Here is a 16,548-nt window from a genome sequence, read left to right on the forward strand (position 1 = left end):
GGTAGGATAGTCAGTTTTACTAGGGTAAGTTTGGCGGCATGAGTGGAGGAGGCTTTGTTGCGAAATAGAAAGCCGACTCTAGATTTGATTTTAGTTTGGAGATGTTTGATATGAGTCTGGAATGAGAGTTTACAGTCTAGCAAGACACCTAGGTACTTATAGATGTCCACATATTCTAGGTCGGAACCATCCAGGGTGGTGATGCTAGTTGGGCGTGCGGGTGCAGGCAGCGAACAGTTGAAAAGCATGCATTTGGTTTTACTAGCGTTTAAGAACAGTTGGAGGCCACGGAAGGAGTGTTGTATGGCATTGAAGCTCGTTTGGAGGTTAGATAGCACAGTGTCCAAGGAAGGGCCAGAATCTGGATCAGGGAATCGCTCGCAGCAAGAGCAACATCATTGATATATACAGAGAAAAGAGTCGGCTCGAGAATTGAACCCTGTGGCACCCCCATAGAGACTGCCAGAGGACCGGACAACATGCCCTCCGATTTGACACACTGAACTCTGTCTGCAAAGTAGTTGGTGAACCAGGCAAGGCAGTCATAAGAAAAACAGAGGCTACTGAGTCTGCCAATAAGAATTTGGTGATTGACAGAGTCGAAAGCCTTGGCCAGGTCGATGAAGACGGCTGCACAGTACTGTCTTTTATCAATGGAGGTTATGATATTGTTTAGGACCTTGAGTGTGGCTGAGGTGCACACGTGACCAGGTCGGAAACCGGACTGCATATTGGAGAAGGTACGGTAGGATTCAAAATGGTCTGTGATCTGTTTGTTCACTTGGCTTTCGAAGACTTTAGAAAGGCAGGGAAGGATGGATATAGGTCTGTAACAGGGGGAGCTGTTGGCCGATGTTGGAGTAGCCAGGAGGAAGGCATGGCCAGCCGTTGAGAAATGCTTGTTGAAGTTTTTGATTATCATGGATTTATCGGTGGTGACAGTGTTACCTAGCCTCAGTGCAGTGGGCAGCTGGGAGGAGGTGCTCTTGTTCTCCATAGACTTTACAGTGTCCCAGAACTTTTGGGAGTTAGAGCTACAGGATGCAAATTTCTGCTTGAAAAAGCTGGCCTTTGCTTTCCTGACTGACTGCGTGTATTGGTTCCTGACTTCCCTGAACAGTTGCATATCGCGGGGACTATTCAATGCTATTGCAGTCCGCCACAGGATGTTTTTGTGCTGGTCGAGGCCAGTCAGGTCTGGAGTGAACCAAGGGCTATATCTGTTCTTAGTTCTGCATTTTTTGAAAGGAGCATGGTGAGATGGTGAGGAAGTTACTTTTAAAGAATGACCAGGCATCCTCAACTGACGGGATGAGGTCAATATCTTTCCAGGATACCCGGGCCAGGTCGATTAGAAAGGCCTGCTCGCAGAAGTGTTTTAGGGAGCGTTTGACAGTGATGAGGGGTGGTCGTTTGACCGCGGACCCGTAGCGGATACAGGCAATGAGGCAGTGATCACTGAGATCCTGATTGAAGACAGCGGAGGTGTATTTGGAGGGCCAGTTGGTCCGGATAATGTCTATGAGGGTGCCCATGTTTACAGATTTAGGATTGTACCTGGTGGGTTCCTTGATGATTTGTGTGAGATTGAGGGCATCTAGCTTAGATTGTAGGACTGCCGGGGTGTTAAGCATATCCCAGTTTAGGTCACCTAACAGAACAAACTCTGAAGCTAGATGGGGGGGGCGATCAATTCACAAATGGTGTCCAGGGCACAGCTGGGAGCTGGGGGGGGGGGTCGGTAGCAGGCGGCAACAGTGAGAGACTTATTTCTGGAGAGATTCATTTTTAAAATTAGAAGTTTGATCTGTTTGGGTATGGACCTGGAAAGTATGATGTTACTTTGCAGGCTATCTCTGCAGTAGACTGCAACTCCTCCCCCTTTGGTAGTTCTATCTTGATGGAAAATGTTATAGTTGGGTATGGAAATCTCAGAATTTTTGGTGGCCTTCCTAAGCCAGGATTCAGACACGGCAAGGACATCAGGGTTGGCAGAGTGTGCTAAAGCAGTGAGTAAAACACACTTAGGGAGGAGGCTTCTGATGTTTACATGCATGAAACCAAGGCTTTTTCGATCACAGAAGTCAACAAATGAGGGTGCCTGGGGACATGCAGGGCCTGGGTTTTTCCTCCACATCACCCGCGGAACAGAGGAGGAGTAGGATGAGGGTGTGGCTAAAGGCTATCAAAACTGGTCACCTAGAGCGTTGGGGACAAAGAATAAAAGGAGCAGATTTCTGGGCGTGGTAGAATATATTCAGGGCATAATGTGCAGACAGGGGTATGGTGGGGTGCGGGTACAGCGGAGGTAAGCCCAGGCACTGGGTGATGATAAGAGAGGCTGTATCTCTGGACATGCTGGTTGTAATGGGTGAGGTCACCGCATGTGTGGGAGATGGGACAAAGGAGGTATCAGAGGTATAATGAGTGGAACTAGGGGCTCCATTGTAAACTAAAACAATGATAACTAACCTGAACAACAGTATACAAGGCATATTGACATTTGAGAGAGACATACAGTGAGGCATAAAGTAATTGCAGGTGTTTATTGGGAGAGCTAGCTAAAACAACAGGTGAGACAACAACAGCTAATCAGCTAACACAACAACAGCAGGTAAAATGGTGATGACTAGGCAGAGAGGGTCGGATTAACTACACACAGAGCCTGAGTTCGCGGCTGGGGCCGACAGATAAAAACATAAACAAACAGAATGGAGTACCGTGATTAATGGACAGTCCAGCAGGCATCAGCTATGTAGCCAAGTGATCATAGTGTCCAGATGGCAGCAGTAGATGGAACAGGGAAGCCGCCACTACGCTAGCACGCGGGCGACACGGCATATAAAGTTAATAGCCCGGGGCTAGTAGTGGCGGTGGTGCGGCGGGGCTCCGCGTCGACAGAGAATCCAAGCCAGATGGCGAAAGAGGTATTGTAGAATTTAGTTTGCTAGCCAGGAAATGCACCTGGCTCACGGCTAACTGGTGCTGGCTTAGTGGCAGTGGCGCCAGCCACTTTAGCCCATCGGTAGCAGTGGTGATCCGGTGCCAAGGTCCAGAGTTTACAGCAAGGATCCGGTGGAGTATTGGGCTCTAGCCGTGTATGAGTGGGGATCGGGTGAACAGCTGAGTAGGCCGGGAGGTGGGCCTCAGGGATAGCTTCGGTACTGGGTGCCACAGTGAGTGCAAGCTAGCTATGAGCTAGCTAGCTGCACGCACAATTGGCCCAGCGTCGTCCGGGTTAGGGAGGGATTGGCCGGTAGGGATATCCTTGACTCATCGCGCACCAGCGACTCCTGTGGTGGGCCGGGCGCAGGGCACGCTAACCAAGGTTGCCAGGTGCATTTTCTGGATTTTGTTTCTCATTTTGTCTGTCATAGTTGAAGTGTACTACCTACGATGAAAATTACAGGCCTCTCTCATCTTTTTGAGTGGGAGAACTTGCACAATTGGTGGCTGACTAAATACTTTTTTGCCCCACTGTATATATATTCTTACCACACACCTCATGGTAATAGTGGCAGCAACTGCAGGATTGAAGGCTTTGAAACTACGTGATTCACCCCAGACCTTAAGCATGCTCCTATCTATAGTGGGCTTTACCCATCTCTAAGGAACAATGGCCAAGGCCTGAGGACATGGAACTGGCTGAGTTTTGTGTCTTCATCCACTCTTTTGAAAATCTTCTGGAAAATGGTTAAAAAACTGTATTGGAGTACATTGATTGTGTTGCCTAATTCCTCAGGTATTGCAATTCTAGTTATTTTCTGTTTTTCAATGGTAAAAGTTGAGTATACCTACAGTAGCAGGTGCACTTTAGGACAACTAAAAGTTATGACTACTTTAGCTCAAGCAAAAGCTGTTTTCTGGATAACTTAAAATGTTGCCTACTTTAGGACAAATAAGACATATTTGTCCATATAAGAGAAGTGACCTGCTATCAGTGGGCATTTGGTTAGTAACCAGCTGGTTGATAAGGTACCTGAGGATGTTCTACCACATGAGCCACAGCAGTGGTCCCTTGCCCTGCAGTAAGAGGGCCACCTCAACCTCAGCCCCGGAGGATAAGATCAGGGAGATGAAGGGTTTCTTTAGTCTGAAGAAGACTGGTAAACTGGATCTCCAGTCCCTCTCTGATGAGGAAGCACAGGTGTTTACTGCCTGTTGTGGAAAACTACAGCTTTTACCCTGACCAGCCTAAGTGGAAGAATCACACCTTCACCTACAGGTAGGCACATGTTATTATCTGTTATGTGTTAGCAGTCACAATGTCTTCTTCTTTCTGCTGACAAGTGTCTTCTGTCTGTGCTGTCCGTCTTGTTGTACCATTTTCTTTTCCCTCCTCCTGCCCCACAGGAGGCCTTTTGCCTCAAGCCAGGCCGTCATTGTAAATATTAATTTGTTCTTAATTAACCCGACTAGTAAAATAAAGAAATACATTTGATCTTTTGGCTTTTTCTCCACTGATATTCTAGATATCTGTCAGAATATAGATATACAGTGCCTTCGGAAAGTGTTCAGACCCCTTGACTTTTTCCACATTTTGTTATTCTACAGCTGTAACGGCGTTCTTCGTTTGTCGAAAGAGAGGACAGAAATGCAGCGTGGTGGTTACTCATGTTTCTTTAATGAAGGAAAACGGAACGATACATGAAATAACTGTTAAATACGAAAACAACAAACGGAACGTGAAACCTAATACAGCCTATCTGGTGAACACAACACAAAGACAGGAACAATCACCCACAAAATACAAAGTGAAACCCAGGCTACCTAAATACGGTTCCCAATCCGAGACAACGAGAATCACCTGACTCTGATTGAGAACCGCCTCAGGCAGCCAAGCCTAACTAGACACACCCCTAATCATACGCAATCCCAAATCCTATAAAACCCCAATACGAAACACAACACAAAACCCATGTCACACCCTGGCCTGACCAAATATATAACGAAAACACAAAACACTATGACCAAGGCGTGACAACAGCCTTATTCTAAAATCGATTAAATAGTTTTTTTGCTCTCATCAATCTATACACAATACCCATAATGACAAAGCAAAAACTTAAAAAAAAACATTTTTGCAAATGTATAAATATATCACATTTGCACAAGTATTCAGACCCTGCACTCAGTGCTTTGTTGAAGCACCTTTGACAGCAATTAGAGGCTTGCGTCTTCTTGGGTATGACGCTATAAGCTTGGCACACCTGTATTTGGGGAGTTTCTCCCATTCTCTGCAGATCTTCTCAAGCTCTGTTAGGTTGGATGGCGAGCGTTGCTGCACAGATATTTTCAGGTCTCTCCAGAGATGTTCGATCGGGTTCAAGTCCGGGCTCTGGCGGGACCACTCAAAAACGTTAAGAGACTTGTCCAGAAGCCACTCCTGTTTTGTCTTGGCTGTGTGCTTAGGGTCGTTGTCTTGTTGGAAGGTGAACCTTTGCCCCAGCCTGAGGTCCTGAGCGCTCTGGAGCAGGTTTTCATCATGGATCTCTCTGTACTTTGCTCAGTTCATCTTTGCCTCGATTCTGACTAGTCTCCCCGTCCTTGCAGATGAAAAATTCTGCCACCACCATGCTTCACCACAGGGATGGTGCCAGGTTTCCTCCAGACGTGACGCTTGTCATTCAGGCCAAAGAGTTCAATCTTGGTTTCATCAGACCAGAGAATCTTGTTTCTCATGGTCTGAGAGTCTTTAGGTGCCTTTGGGCAAACTCAGAGCGTGCTGTCATGTGCCTTTTACAGAGGAGTGGCTTCCGTCTGGCCACCCTACCATAAAGGCCTGATTGGTGGATTGCTTCAGAGATGGTTGTCCTTTTGGAAGGTTCTCCCATCTCCACAGAGGAACTCTAGAGCTCTGTCAGAGTGATCATCAGGTTCTTGGTCACCTCCCTCACCAAAGCCCTTCTCCCCTGATTGCAAAGTTTTGCCAGGCGGCCAGCTCTAGGAAGAGTCTTGGTGGTTCCAAACTTCTTCCATTGAAGACCTTAAATGCTGTAGAACTTTTTTGGTACCCTTCCCCAGATCTGTGCCTCGACGCAATCCTGCGGACAATTCCTTCGACTTCATGGCTTGGTTTTTGCTCTGACATGCACTGTCAACTGTGGGAACTTATATAGACAGGTGTGTGCCTTTCCAAATCATGTCCAATCAATTTAATTTACCACATCTCAAGGATGGTAAATGGAAACAGGATGAACCTGAGCTCAATGTCGAGTCTCATAGCAAAGGTTCTGAATACTTATGTAAAAAAGCTATTTCTGTTTGTTAATTGTAATAAATGTGCAAAACTTTCTAAAAACCTGTTTTCGCTTTGTCATTATGGGGTTTTGTGTGTAGATTGCTGAGGTTTTATTTAAAAAAAAATACATTTTAGAACAAGGCTGTAATGTAACAAAATGTGGAAAAAGTCAAGGTGTCTGAATACTTTCCGAAAGCACTGTCACTTCCCAAAACAGACTTTCATATGTTTTAACTGCAGGGAATTACACTGAGTGTGCAAAACATTAGGAACATGACAGACTGACCAGGTGAATCCAGGTGAAAGCTATGGTCCCTTATTGATGTCAATTGTTAAATCCACTTCAACCAGTGTAGATGAATGGGAGGAAACAAGTTAAAGAAGGATTTTTAAACCTTGAGACAATTGAGACATGGATTGTGTATGTGTGCCATTCAGAGGGTGAATGGGCAAGACTAAAGATTTAAGTGCCTTTAAACGGGGTATGGTAGTAGGTGCCAGGTGCACCGGTTTGAGTGTGTCAAGAACTGCAACGCTTCATGATTTTTCACGCTCAACAGTTTCCCGTGTGTATCAAGAATAGTCCACCACCCAATGGACATCCAGCAGCCAATTTGACACAACTGTAGGAAGAGTTGGAGTCAACATGGGTCAACATCCCTGTGGAATTCTTTCGACACCATGTAGAGTCCACGCCCCGGTAAATTGAGGCTGTTCTGAGGGTAAAGGGGGTGCAGCTCAATATTAGGAATCTGTTCCTAATGTTTTGTACATTCAGTGTATAAGAGGAATTACATAATCCACAAAATTAACAAAGTTATCATAACTTCACAGTTTTGTTTCATCACTGAATTGCAATAATCAATACCTGCCAATAGATTACCAGCTCACTGGATATAACTAGTCATATTTCGTTCAGGTTGCTTCATGCTTTTCTGTGTTGTCTGTGTGCCAATGACAAGCTTAGTACACCCCTGACCTTACAAGGGAAGAGGTGGATACTTCATTCCGTTTGGCCCTGAAAATCTGGAGTAAATGCGGGCGGCCCCACTGAAATTCATCAATGTCAACCACGACAAGGCAGACATTGTCCTCTCCTTCACAAGAAAGAGTATTCTGACCCTATATCAGTCTCTGTTCAGTTCAGTGTAGTTTCTATTAGAGGTGGTAGAGAATGTGTGTGGCTGCATGTGAGATTTTAATTGCGCTATAGTTATATACTTACTGGAGCCAGTTTCCAGATAGATGACTGTTAGAAAATCTCTCTCCATCTATCCATCGTAGCTCATGTAAACTTCTTTCCCTTTGATGGCCCCACAGGTGTTCTGGCTGACGCCTTCAAGCCAAGGGAGTGCATGGGGGGAGACGTGCACTTTGACAAGGATGAAATCTGGACAATGGGGCATTGCAAGCTAGGTAGGGCCACTGCTCCGAGCATAACATGAGGATCTGAATTGTTTTTATAAAACACAATAAAATAGGATTTCAAATATGATTATAGACAAATAAAACATTTCTCATTGGATGCTGTTTTAGGTTACAACCTGTTCACTGTTGCAGCCCATGAGTCAGGCCACTCCCTTGGTCTCTCCCATTCCAAAGACCCCTCATCTGTCATGTACCCCAACTACAAGTATTACAATGGAGCACAGTACACACTGCCATGAGGTGACATGCTGGTAATCCAGCAGTTGAGTTGAAATCACCATAGTTATCACATGGTCCATTTTTGGTGGATTTCTATCTAAACATTGGAGACTGCTTTTATTTCCAAGGCAAGCCAGTCAGAAAACAGGATCCACCAAACCTTCCTAAGAAGTGCGATCCCAACTTCTCTGTTGATGCAGTGGCAGTGTTCAGGAAGGAGATAGTTCTCTTTAAAAAACATGTGAAGGAGTTTTCAATTATGCAATATGATTTTTATAGTATAAATTCTTATTTGCCCCAACACAGCGGTTTGTTTCCCTTCCAGGTACATGTGGTTGAGGACAACATGGACAACATACTGGAACCGTCTGAGAGAGGGCCCCAACAGCACATACTTTCCCAGCATCAACTCTCCTGTGGGTGCTGCCAATGACATCCCTGCCAAAGGCGTGGCATATGTCTTCACTGGTAATGTGCAGTCTGATCGCCTCAAAGGCCTCACTTAGGACTCACAGTATGACAAGGCTAGATTTGAAACAGAAAACTGTTTCAAAGAAAAACTGGACCTAAATTATAGCCCCATGTCAAAATTGTCGCACCTCATGCAAGAAACTCACAAAGCTTATTGCTATCTGGCAGTTCTTGTGGTATGGTTTTCATATTGTTCCAAAGGCAGTGGAGGTGCTCTGTGTTTCAGGTCCTAAGTACTGGGTGGTTTGACAGCTTAAGATGAAAAGCCACTTTGGCTCCATACATGACTATGGATTCCCAGCCAGAGTAAGGAACATTGAGGCTGCTGTTCATATCAGTGAATATGGAAAAATCCTTATTCTTCATAGGACACGATTACTACAGGTAACACACAGTCTCTAACAAAATGTTTTTGGGTAAATGACAAACATAAAGTGAGTGGTAATTACAGTATAATACAGTATTCTGTTGCAGAAAGTATCATGTTTCCAAACGTCCACTGTTTTGGTATGTCTTGACTGTTGCAGTGTTTGATGAATAGGTATTCCAGCTCCTGAGAGGCAAAGCCTGCCATCTAGTGTTGAACAATGAGACATGTTAGAAAGCAACTGCACATAAGCAATCCATCACTTATAAGTTCAATGTTTATTTTTTATACAATGTATAGATACGATGAACACAGACGTTCATCAGACTGGCCAGGTATTGGGAGGAGGGTTGATGCTGCATTTGAGTTACGAGGTAGCCTATAAAACAGTTTGCCATGTCACCTTGCCTTCAATTGCATACATTTTGATATCCTGACACATTTGTGTTATCTTGATTACTAAGCCCACTTTAACAAAACACTATCATATTTTCTCATCAACAGGTACTATCTACCTCTTCAGTGGAAAAAAGGCATACAACTATGACTACAGACAGAACCGGGAGCTGAGTCGAATCCTAGCAAATGCATTGCTGGGCTGCTAACATATCTGTCAAAGACACTAGACGTGACCCTACACTCCTTCATGAAAAGGAATAGTACTTACAGACATTTTACATTTAAGTAATTTAGCAGACACTCTTATCCAGAGAAGCATGTCACCTTGCATGAACCAAGATAACTCACCAGTTGAATGTTGATGACAGTGTTGCAAGAAGTTAAATTACATCATCAAGCAACCATCTTCAAGGCCAGTTCACTTAAATCCCAGTGGTATCTTAGAAGTTTGAATGTTAATAGATGTGCTTCCATTGACTGATCAAAAATATTCAAACTAACCACTGACAATGTGTACCTACAGTATGCCTAAACCTCACCCCAACAATCACCCCAAACTCTACGCACCACCTCCAAAAATGTTATTAGGAGGACGATCCCTCTTCCTTGAGAATAGGGGCATGTCCTAACCTTTACAGCAATGTTCAACAGCACAAAGCCGACCTTGGCATCTCACTCATGTTCTGATTGGAACCATGTACACCACAGGTTATTAGGGATCATATAAAAGAGAGTATGGACAGGGCAGGGTGATAGAGAAAGAGAGGGCCTCCCTTCTGCATTACCACAGGTTTGTAAATTATGGGTCTTTCTACGGGTTCCGCGGTCCTGTTTCTGGCCTGTTTGGGTCTGTGTCAGGCTGCCCCCACCAGCACTCCAGAGGTCCAGACATTTCCAGAGGACGACAAGACAGTTGCTGGGGTAATTTAGCATCGCTTGGCTCAGTGTGTTGCTACCCGTATTGTCAGTATTATCTCAGATTGAGGCGAGAAAATACTTGTTAGCCTACTTGTTATGCTTGTACTGTTTTGCATGAGAGTCCTAATAGGCATGATAGGTTATAATGTTGTCTCTTATCCTCCTCCTACACCAGGTCTCAATACACCATGTATCAATACTACACAGATGTGGGGTTGCCGAAATCACATTAGCATTATCAAGCCTGACATTCACAAGAGCCTGGAGGCCATGCAGGCACTCTTTGGCCTGGAGGTCACTGGACAAAAACACTCTGGAGGTGATGAAGGAGTCCATGTGTGGAGTGTCTGACATCAGCAGATATGGACACTTCCACAGGAAACAAAAATGGGAGAAGAGCACTGTCACCTACAGGTATAGTAAAAGCTCTTTAAGTGCATTAAGTTTGACAGCTAAAGTCAAGGAAAATAATATGGTATTCATGGATAATTGTTGATCATCTGCTGAAATGTCAAATCCGTTGTTACCCAGCCTGGGTCATTGTGCAATGCCTAGGTTGCACTGCAGGAGTAAAATGGGTCCCTTTTACTTATCAGGTAATGTCACTGAGTGAGTGCTGAATGACTTGTATTTAACAGAATCACTCAGTACACACCAGACCCAAGGCAGAGTGATGTAGATGCAACTATAGCCCAGGCCTTCCAAATCTACAGTGATGTAATCCCTCAAGACTTCAAACAGATCCACACTGACACTGCCGACATCATGATCCTCTTCGAGGGTTGATGTGAGTATGGACTATCACAATGGCATGGATTCAATACCATCTCTATACACTACTGACAAAATGTCTTAAATCTCGCTTGTCCAAACACAGATCATGGGGACTTCTATCCTTTTGATGGCCGAATGGTGTCTTATCCCTTACCAACTCCCCTGGACGGGACACACACTTTGATGACGACGAAACCTGGACAATGAGCTAGCGGGGTGACCATCTGAACACACAACAATATTTAAAACACAGTGTTGCCCAATTCACTTATTCAACAGACTCACGTGTAATGTTGTCCTCAGAAGTGAATCTGCAGTTGGTGGCGGCCCATGAGTTTGGCCACGCTCTGGGACTTGACCACTCCAGGGACAGGAGAGCTCTGATGTTCCCCAACTATCAGTATGTAAATAACAATGGATACACACTGCCTGATAATGACAGACGTGGGGTCCAAGCCCTCTATGGTAATCAAACACATTGACAGCATTTCTATAGAATAATTCTGTTCACTACATGTGTTTTTATTACTATCTTTATGGAATCCTATTTACATGTTTGTGTGGTGTGTGTTACCTTAAAGGTACCTGTACACCTCATCTCAAGCCTACACCCAAACCAGGACCAGAGCCAGAACCCGAGGAGCCAACAGAGAACCCCAAGCCAGACTCCAGACCCAACCCCAAAGACGAGCAGTGCAACCGGGACCTGGTGTTTGAAGCAGTCTCCTCGATCAGGGGAGAACTGTACTTCTTCAAAAATGGGTGAGTTGGATCCTTGCAAACATTTCCAATGCAAGACAATTTTATCATTATCTTGTAAGAAAAGGCCTGTATGATTGCAACCTGTGTTTCAAGCTGATTCTCTGTCATTATAGGTACTACTGGCTGAAGAGCACGGCTGTCCAAGGAATTAGGCTGACTAAAGTGAGATCGAGATGGGCTCAGATTAACTATGTCGATGCTGCCTATGAAGTCCCAGCTAAATATGTGGTACATCTGTTTGAAGGTACAGTAATGACAGGAATGTCAAAAGCACAAAAAATGACAGCTAAATTTGATTTGTGTACTCCCACTCCCAAACTCTCTCTTGTACAAACAGTATTTCCTTCGTCTTATATTTCCACAGGTGACAAATACTGGGGAATACAGTGCTTTGCAAAAGTATTCATCCCCCTGTCACGACTTCCACCGAAGGTGGCTCCTCTCCCTGTTCAGGCGGCGCTCGCCGCCACCAGTCTACTAGCTGCCACCGCTTCCCTTTCCTTTTCTGTTAGTTTTGTCTGGATTGTTTTCACCTGTTACTTATTTGTTGTTAATTATGGCCTATTTAAAGGGCCCGCCTGCTTTTGTGCGGGCTTATTCTCACTGTCAGTGGTGAATTGTTTTGCTGTCTGTTATTTTCCCTGGTTTTGGGGACATACCTGTTTATTGATATTTTTGCCTGTTTGTTGGCTAGACCCAGCTTAATAAACGTATGCATTGGAAGCATTGCTCCCTGCGCCTGACTCCACACCCACCACTCCTAGCTATCCGTGACAGAAACCCGCACCAAAAGCCATGGAGTCAGCAGGAGCAGCTGCGCCCCCACTCCCATCCATGGAAGAGCGTGTCCTCCATCACACATCCATCCTACACCGGATCGGGACGGCGATGGATCAGATGATGGAGAGAATGGACAGATGGCAGAGGAACGGCCTCCCTACTTCATCTCCAGCTCCTCCTCAGCCTGCGCTACCAACTTCTACGGTGGCGTACGGACCCAGCGCTCTTCGGCTCGCGCCCCCGAGGAAGTATGATGGAACGGCTGCCGGGTGCAAGGGATTCTTGCTCCAGCTACGCCACCGGAGAAGTAGAGCTTTACCCGGCTACCGTTCGCCCGACTCCCTCTGGAGAGGAGAGTGTGAAAGTCATCGTCTCCTGCCTGAAGGGCAGAGCCCTGGAGTGGGCCAACGTGGTCTGGGAGGGTCCAGACTCAGCGAGGGACCACTACCCCGAGTTGAACAAAGCTTACATTCTTAATTAGCCAACTACAGAATTGAAACACTATGTTGTTTGTCTGTCAATATCACAAGTGTCAGTCAAGGCATTTAGTAAGTGATCAGTTAAATAAGTAAGTGATCTGTTCCACTCCTCCTGCACCAGTTGTGGTCGGCGAGGGCATACTGCCGATCGGTGCTGGAGGAGCTCGTCTGGGAGTCGAGAGGGCAGGCAGAGCACTGCTCGGACTCCCCCGGTGAGTCAGCACCAGACTCACCCAGAGCTCCCTGTTGGTCATATGTTTGTACTAATCTCTTTTCTTGAGTTTTCCCCCTCTTCCAGCATAAGGCGCTAGTCGATTCAGGGGCAGCTGGGAGTTTTATGGACCGCGGGTTCGCTCATAGGTTAGGGATTCTGTTGGTGCAGTTAAGCCAACCCTTCCCCGTGCACTCCCTAGATAGTTGACCGTTAGGGTCAGGGCTGGTCAGGGAGGCCACAGTTCCACTGGACATGGTAACGCAGGGTGGTCATAAGGAGCTGATTAGTCTCTTCCTCGTTGATTCTCCTGCGTTTCCAGTGGTGCTGGGGGTTCCCTGGTTGGCTATTCACAATCCTAAGATTTCATGGAAACAGGGGGCTCTAAAGGGGTGGTCAGAGGAGTGTGCAGGTAGGTGTTTAGGAGTTTCCATCAGTGCAACGACGGTGGAGAGTCCAGACCAGGTTTCCACTGTACGCATCCCCTCAGAATATGCCCATTTGGCTATCGCTTTCTGTAAAAAGAGGGCGGCCCAATTACCACCTCATCGAGGAGGGGATTGTGCGATAAACCTCCAGGTAAACGCAGCACTTTCCAGGAGTCACGTGTACCCGCTGTCACAGGAGGAAACAGCGGCTATGGAGACATATGTCACTGAATCTCTGGGACAGGGGTACATTTGGCCCTCCACGTCCCCCATCTCCTCAAGTTTCTTTTTTTGTGAAGAAGAAGGAGGGAGGTCTGCGTCTGTACATTGATTATAGAGGTCTAAATTCCATCACAGTGGGGTTTATTTTCCCGCTACCTCTCATCCCTACTGCGGTGGAATCATTTCACGGAGCACGCTTTTTCACAAAACTGGATCTCAGGAGTGCGTATAACTTGGTGCGTATCTGGGAGGGGGATGAGTGGAAGACCGCGTTTAGTACCACATCTGGCCATTATGAGTACCTCTTCATGACGCATGACGAATGCTCCAGCCGTCTTTCAATCCTTCATGGACGAGATTCTCAGGGACCTGCACGGACAGGGTGTGGTGGTTTATATTGATGACATTCTGATTTATTCCGCTACACGCGCCGTGCACGTGTCTCTGGTGCGCAGGGTACTTGGGCGACTTTTGGAGCATGACGTGCACGTCAAGGCTGAGAAATGTGTGTTCTCCAAACAAGCCGTCTCTTTCCTGGGGTATCGCATTTCCACATCTGGGGTGGTGATGGAATGTGACCGCGTTGCAGCCGTGTGTAATTGGCCGACTCCGACCACGGTAAAGGAGGTGCAGCGGTTCTTAGGGTTTGCCAATTACTACTGGAGGTTTATCTGGGGTTTTGGCCAGGTGGCTGCTCCCATTACCTCACTGCTGAAGGGGGCCGGTGCGTTTGCGGTGGTCAGCGAAGGCGCTGTTTACCGATGCTCCCAAATTAGCGCATCCAGACCCCTCTTTGGCATGCATGGTGGAGGTGGACGCGTGCAAGGCTTGGGTTGGAGCCGTGCTATCACAGTTATCGGGCACGCCACCGAAGCTTCGCCCCTGCGCTTTTTTTCCAAGGAAGCTCAGTCCGGCGGAGCGAAACTATGACGTGGGGGATCGGGAGTTGCTGGCTGTGGTAAAAGCTCTGAAGGTGTGGGGACATTGGCTTGAGGGGGCTAAACACCTTTTTCTCATCTGGACTGACCACCGTAATCTGGAGTACATCTGGGCAGCGAGGAGACTGAATCCTTGCCAGGCAAGGTGGGCCATGTTTTTCACCAGATTTCGGTTCACCATCAGGTTCCCTTAACACTAAGGCCGACACGCTGTCCCGTCTCTATGATACCGAGGAGCGGTCCACCGATCCTTCTCCCATACTTCCCGCCTCATGTCTGGTGGCACCGGTGGTATGGGAGGTGGACGCGGACATCGAGAGGGCATCACGGTTAGAACCCACGCCACCACAGTGTCCAGTGGGACGGAAGTACGTGCCGCTTGGTGTTCGTGACAAATTGATCCGGTGGGACCACACTCTACCCTCCTCGGGTCATCCGGGAATTGAGAGGACGGTGCGGGGTCTTAGGGGGAAGTACTGTCCTCTCCCTGTCCGTATGCATTGGAAGCATTGCTCTCTGTGCCTGACTCCACACCCACCACTCCTAGCTATCCCTGACACCCCCTTGGCATTTTTTCCTATTTTGTTGCATTACAACCTGTAATTTAAATGGATTTCAAAATAGTGAAGTGAAATGAAAAAAAATAAAAATAGTTTAAAAAAAATAATAATAATAAAAAACTGAAAATTGGTGCGTGCATATGTATTCACCCCTTTGCTATGAAGCCCCTAAATAAGATCTGGAGCAATCAATTACCTTCAGAAGTCACATAATTAATTAAATCAAGTCCACCTGTGTGCAATCTAAGTGTCACATGATCTCAGTATATATAAACGTGTTCTGAATAGCCCTAAAGTCTGCAACACCACTAAGCAAGGGGCACCACCAAGCAAGTGGCAATATGAAGACCAAGGAGCTCGCCAAACAGGTCAGGGCTGTGGAGAAGTACAGATCAGGGTTGGGTTATAAAAAAATATCCAAAACTTTGAACATCCCACAGAGCACCATTAAATCCGTTATTCAAAATTGAAAGAATATGGCACCACAACAAACCTGCCAAGAGAGGGCCACCCACCAAAACCCAGGCAAGGAGGGCATTAATCAGAGGAAACAAAGAGACCAAAGATAACCTTGAAGGAGCTGTAAAGCTCCACAGCGGACATTTGAATATGTGTCATAGGACCACTTTAAGCCGTACACTCCACAGAGCTGGGCTTTACAGAAGAGTGGCCAGAATAAAAGCCATTGCTTAAAGAAAAACATAAGCAAACATGTTTGGTTTTCACCAAAAGGCATGTGGGAGACTCCACAAACATCTGGAAGAAGGTACTCTGGTCAGATGAGACTAAAATTGAACTTTTTGCCCATCAAGGAAAAAGCTATGTCTGGCACAAACCCAACACATCTCATCACCCCGAGAACACCATCCACACAGTGAAGCATGGTGGTGGAAGCATCATGCTGTGGGCATGGATGGCGTTTAAATAGAGAAATTCTTGAGCTAAACCTGTTTCGGTCTTTCACAAATTTGAGACTGGGATGGAGGTTCACCTTCCAGCAGGACAAATACCCCTTCGCATACTGCTAACGTAACACTTGAGTGGTTTAAGGGGAAACATTTAAATGTCTTGGAATGGCCTAGTCAAGCCCAGACCTCAATCAAATTGAGAATCTGTGGTTTGACTTAAATATTGCTGTACAGCAGCGGAACCCATCCAACTTCAAGCAGCTGCAGCAGTTTTGCCTTGTATGGGCAAAAATCTCAGTAGCTAGATGTGCCAAGCTTATAGAGACATACCCCAAGAGACTTGTAGCTGCTGAAAAAGGTGGCTCTACTAAGTATTGGGGGGGGGGGGGGGTGAATAGTTATGCACGATCAAGTTCCGTTTTTTTGTCTTATTTCTTTGTTTC

General features: G+C 46.2%; 1 pseudogene; it reads left to right on the top strand.

The window, feature by feature from the left end:
- The window catches only part of LOC115137753 (uncharacterized), a 29,985-nt pseudogene that overhangs the window by 12,226 nt on the left and 1,211 nt on the right, over positions 1-16,548 (top strand).

This window comes from Oncorhynchus nerka, linkage group LG11 (genome assembly GCF_034236695.1).
Source record: "Oncorhynchus nerka isolate Pitt River linkage group LG11, Oner_Uvic_2.0, whole genome shotgun sequence".
Taxonomy (NCBI): Eukaryota; Metazoa; Chordata; class Actinopteri; order Salmoniformes; family Salmonidae; genus Oncorhynchus; species Oncorhynchus nerka.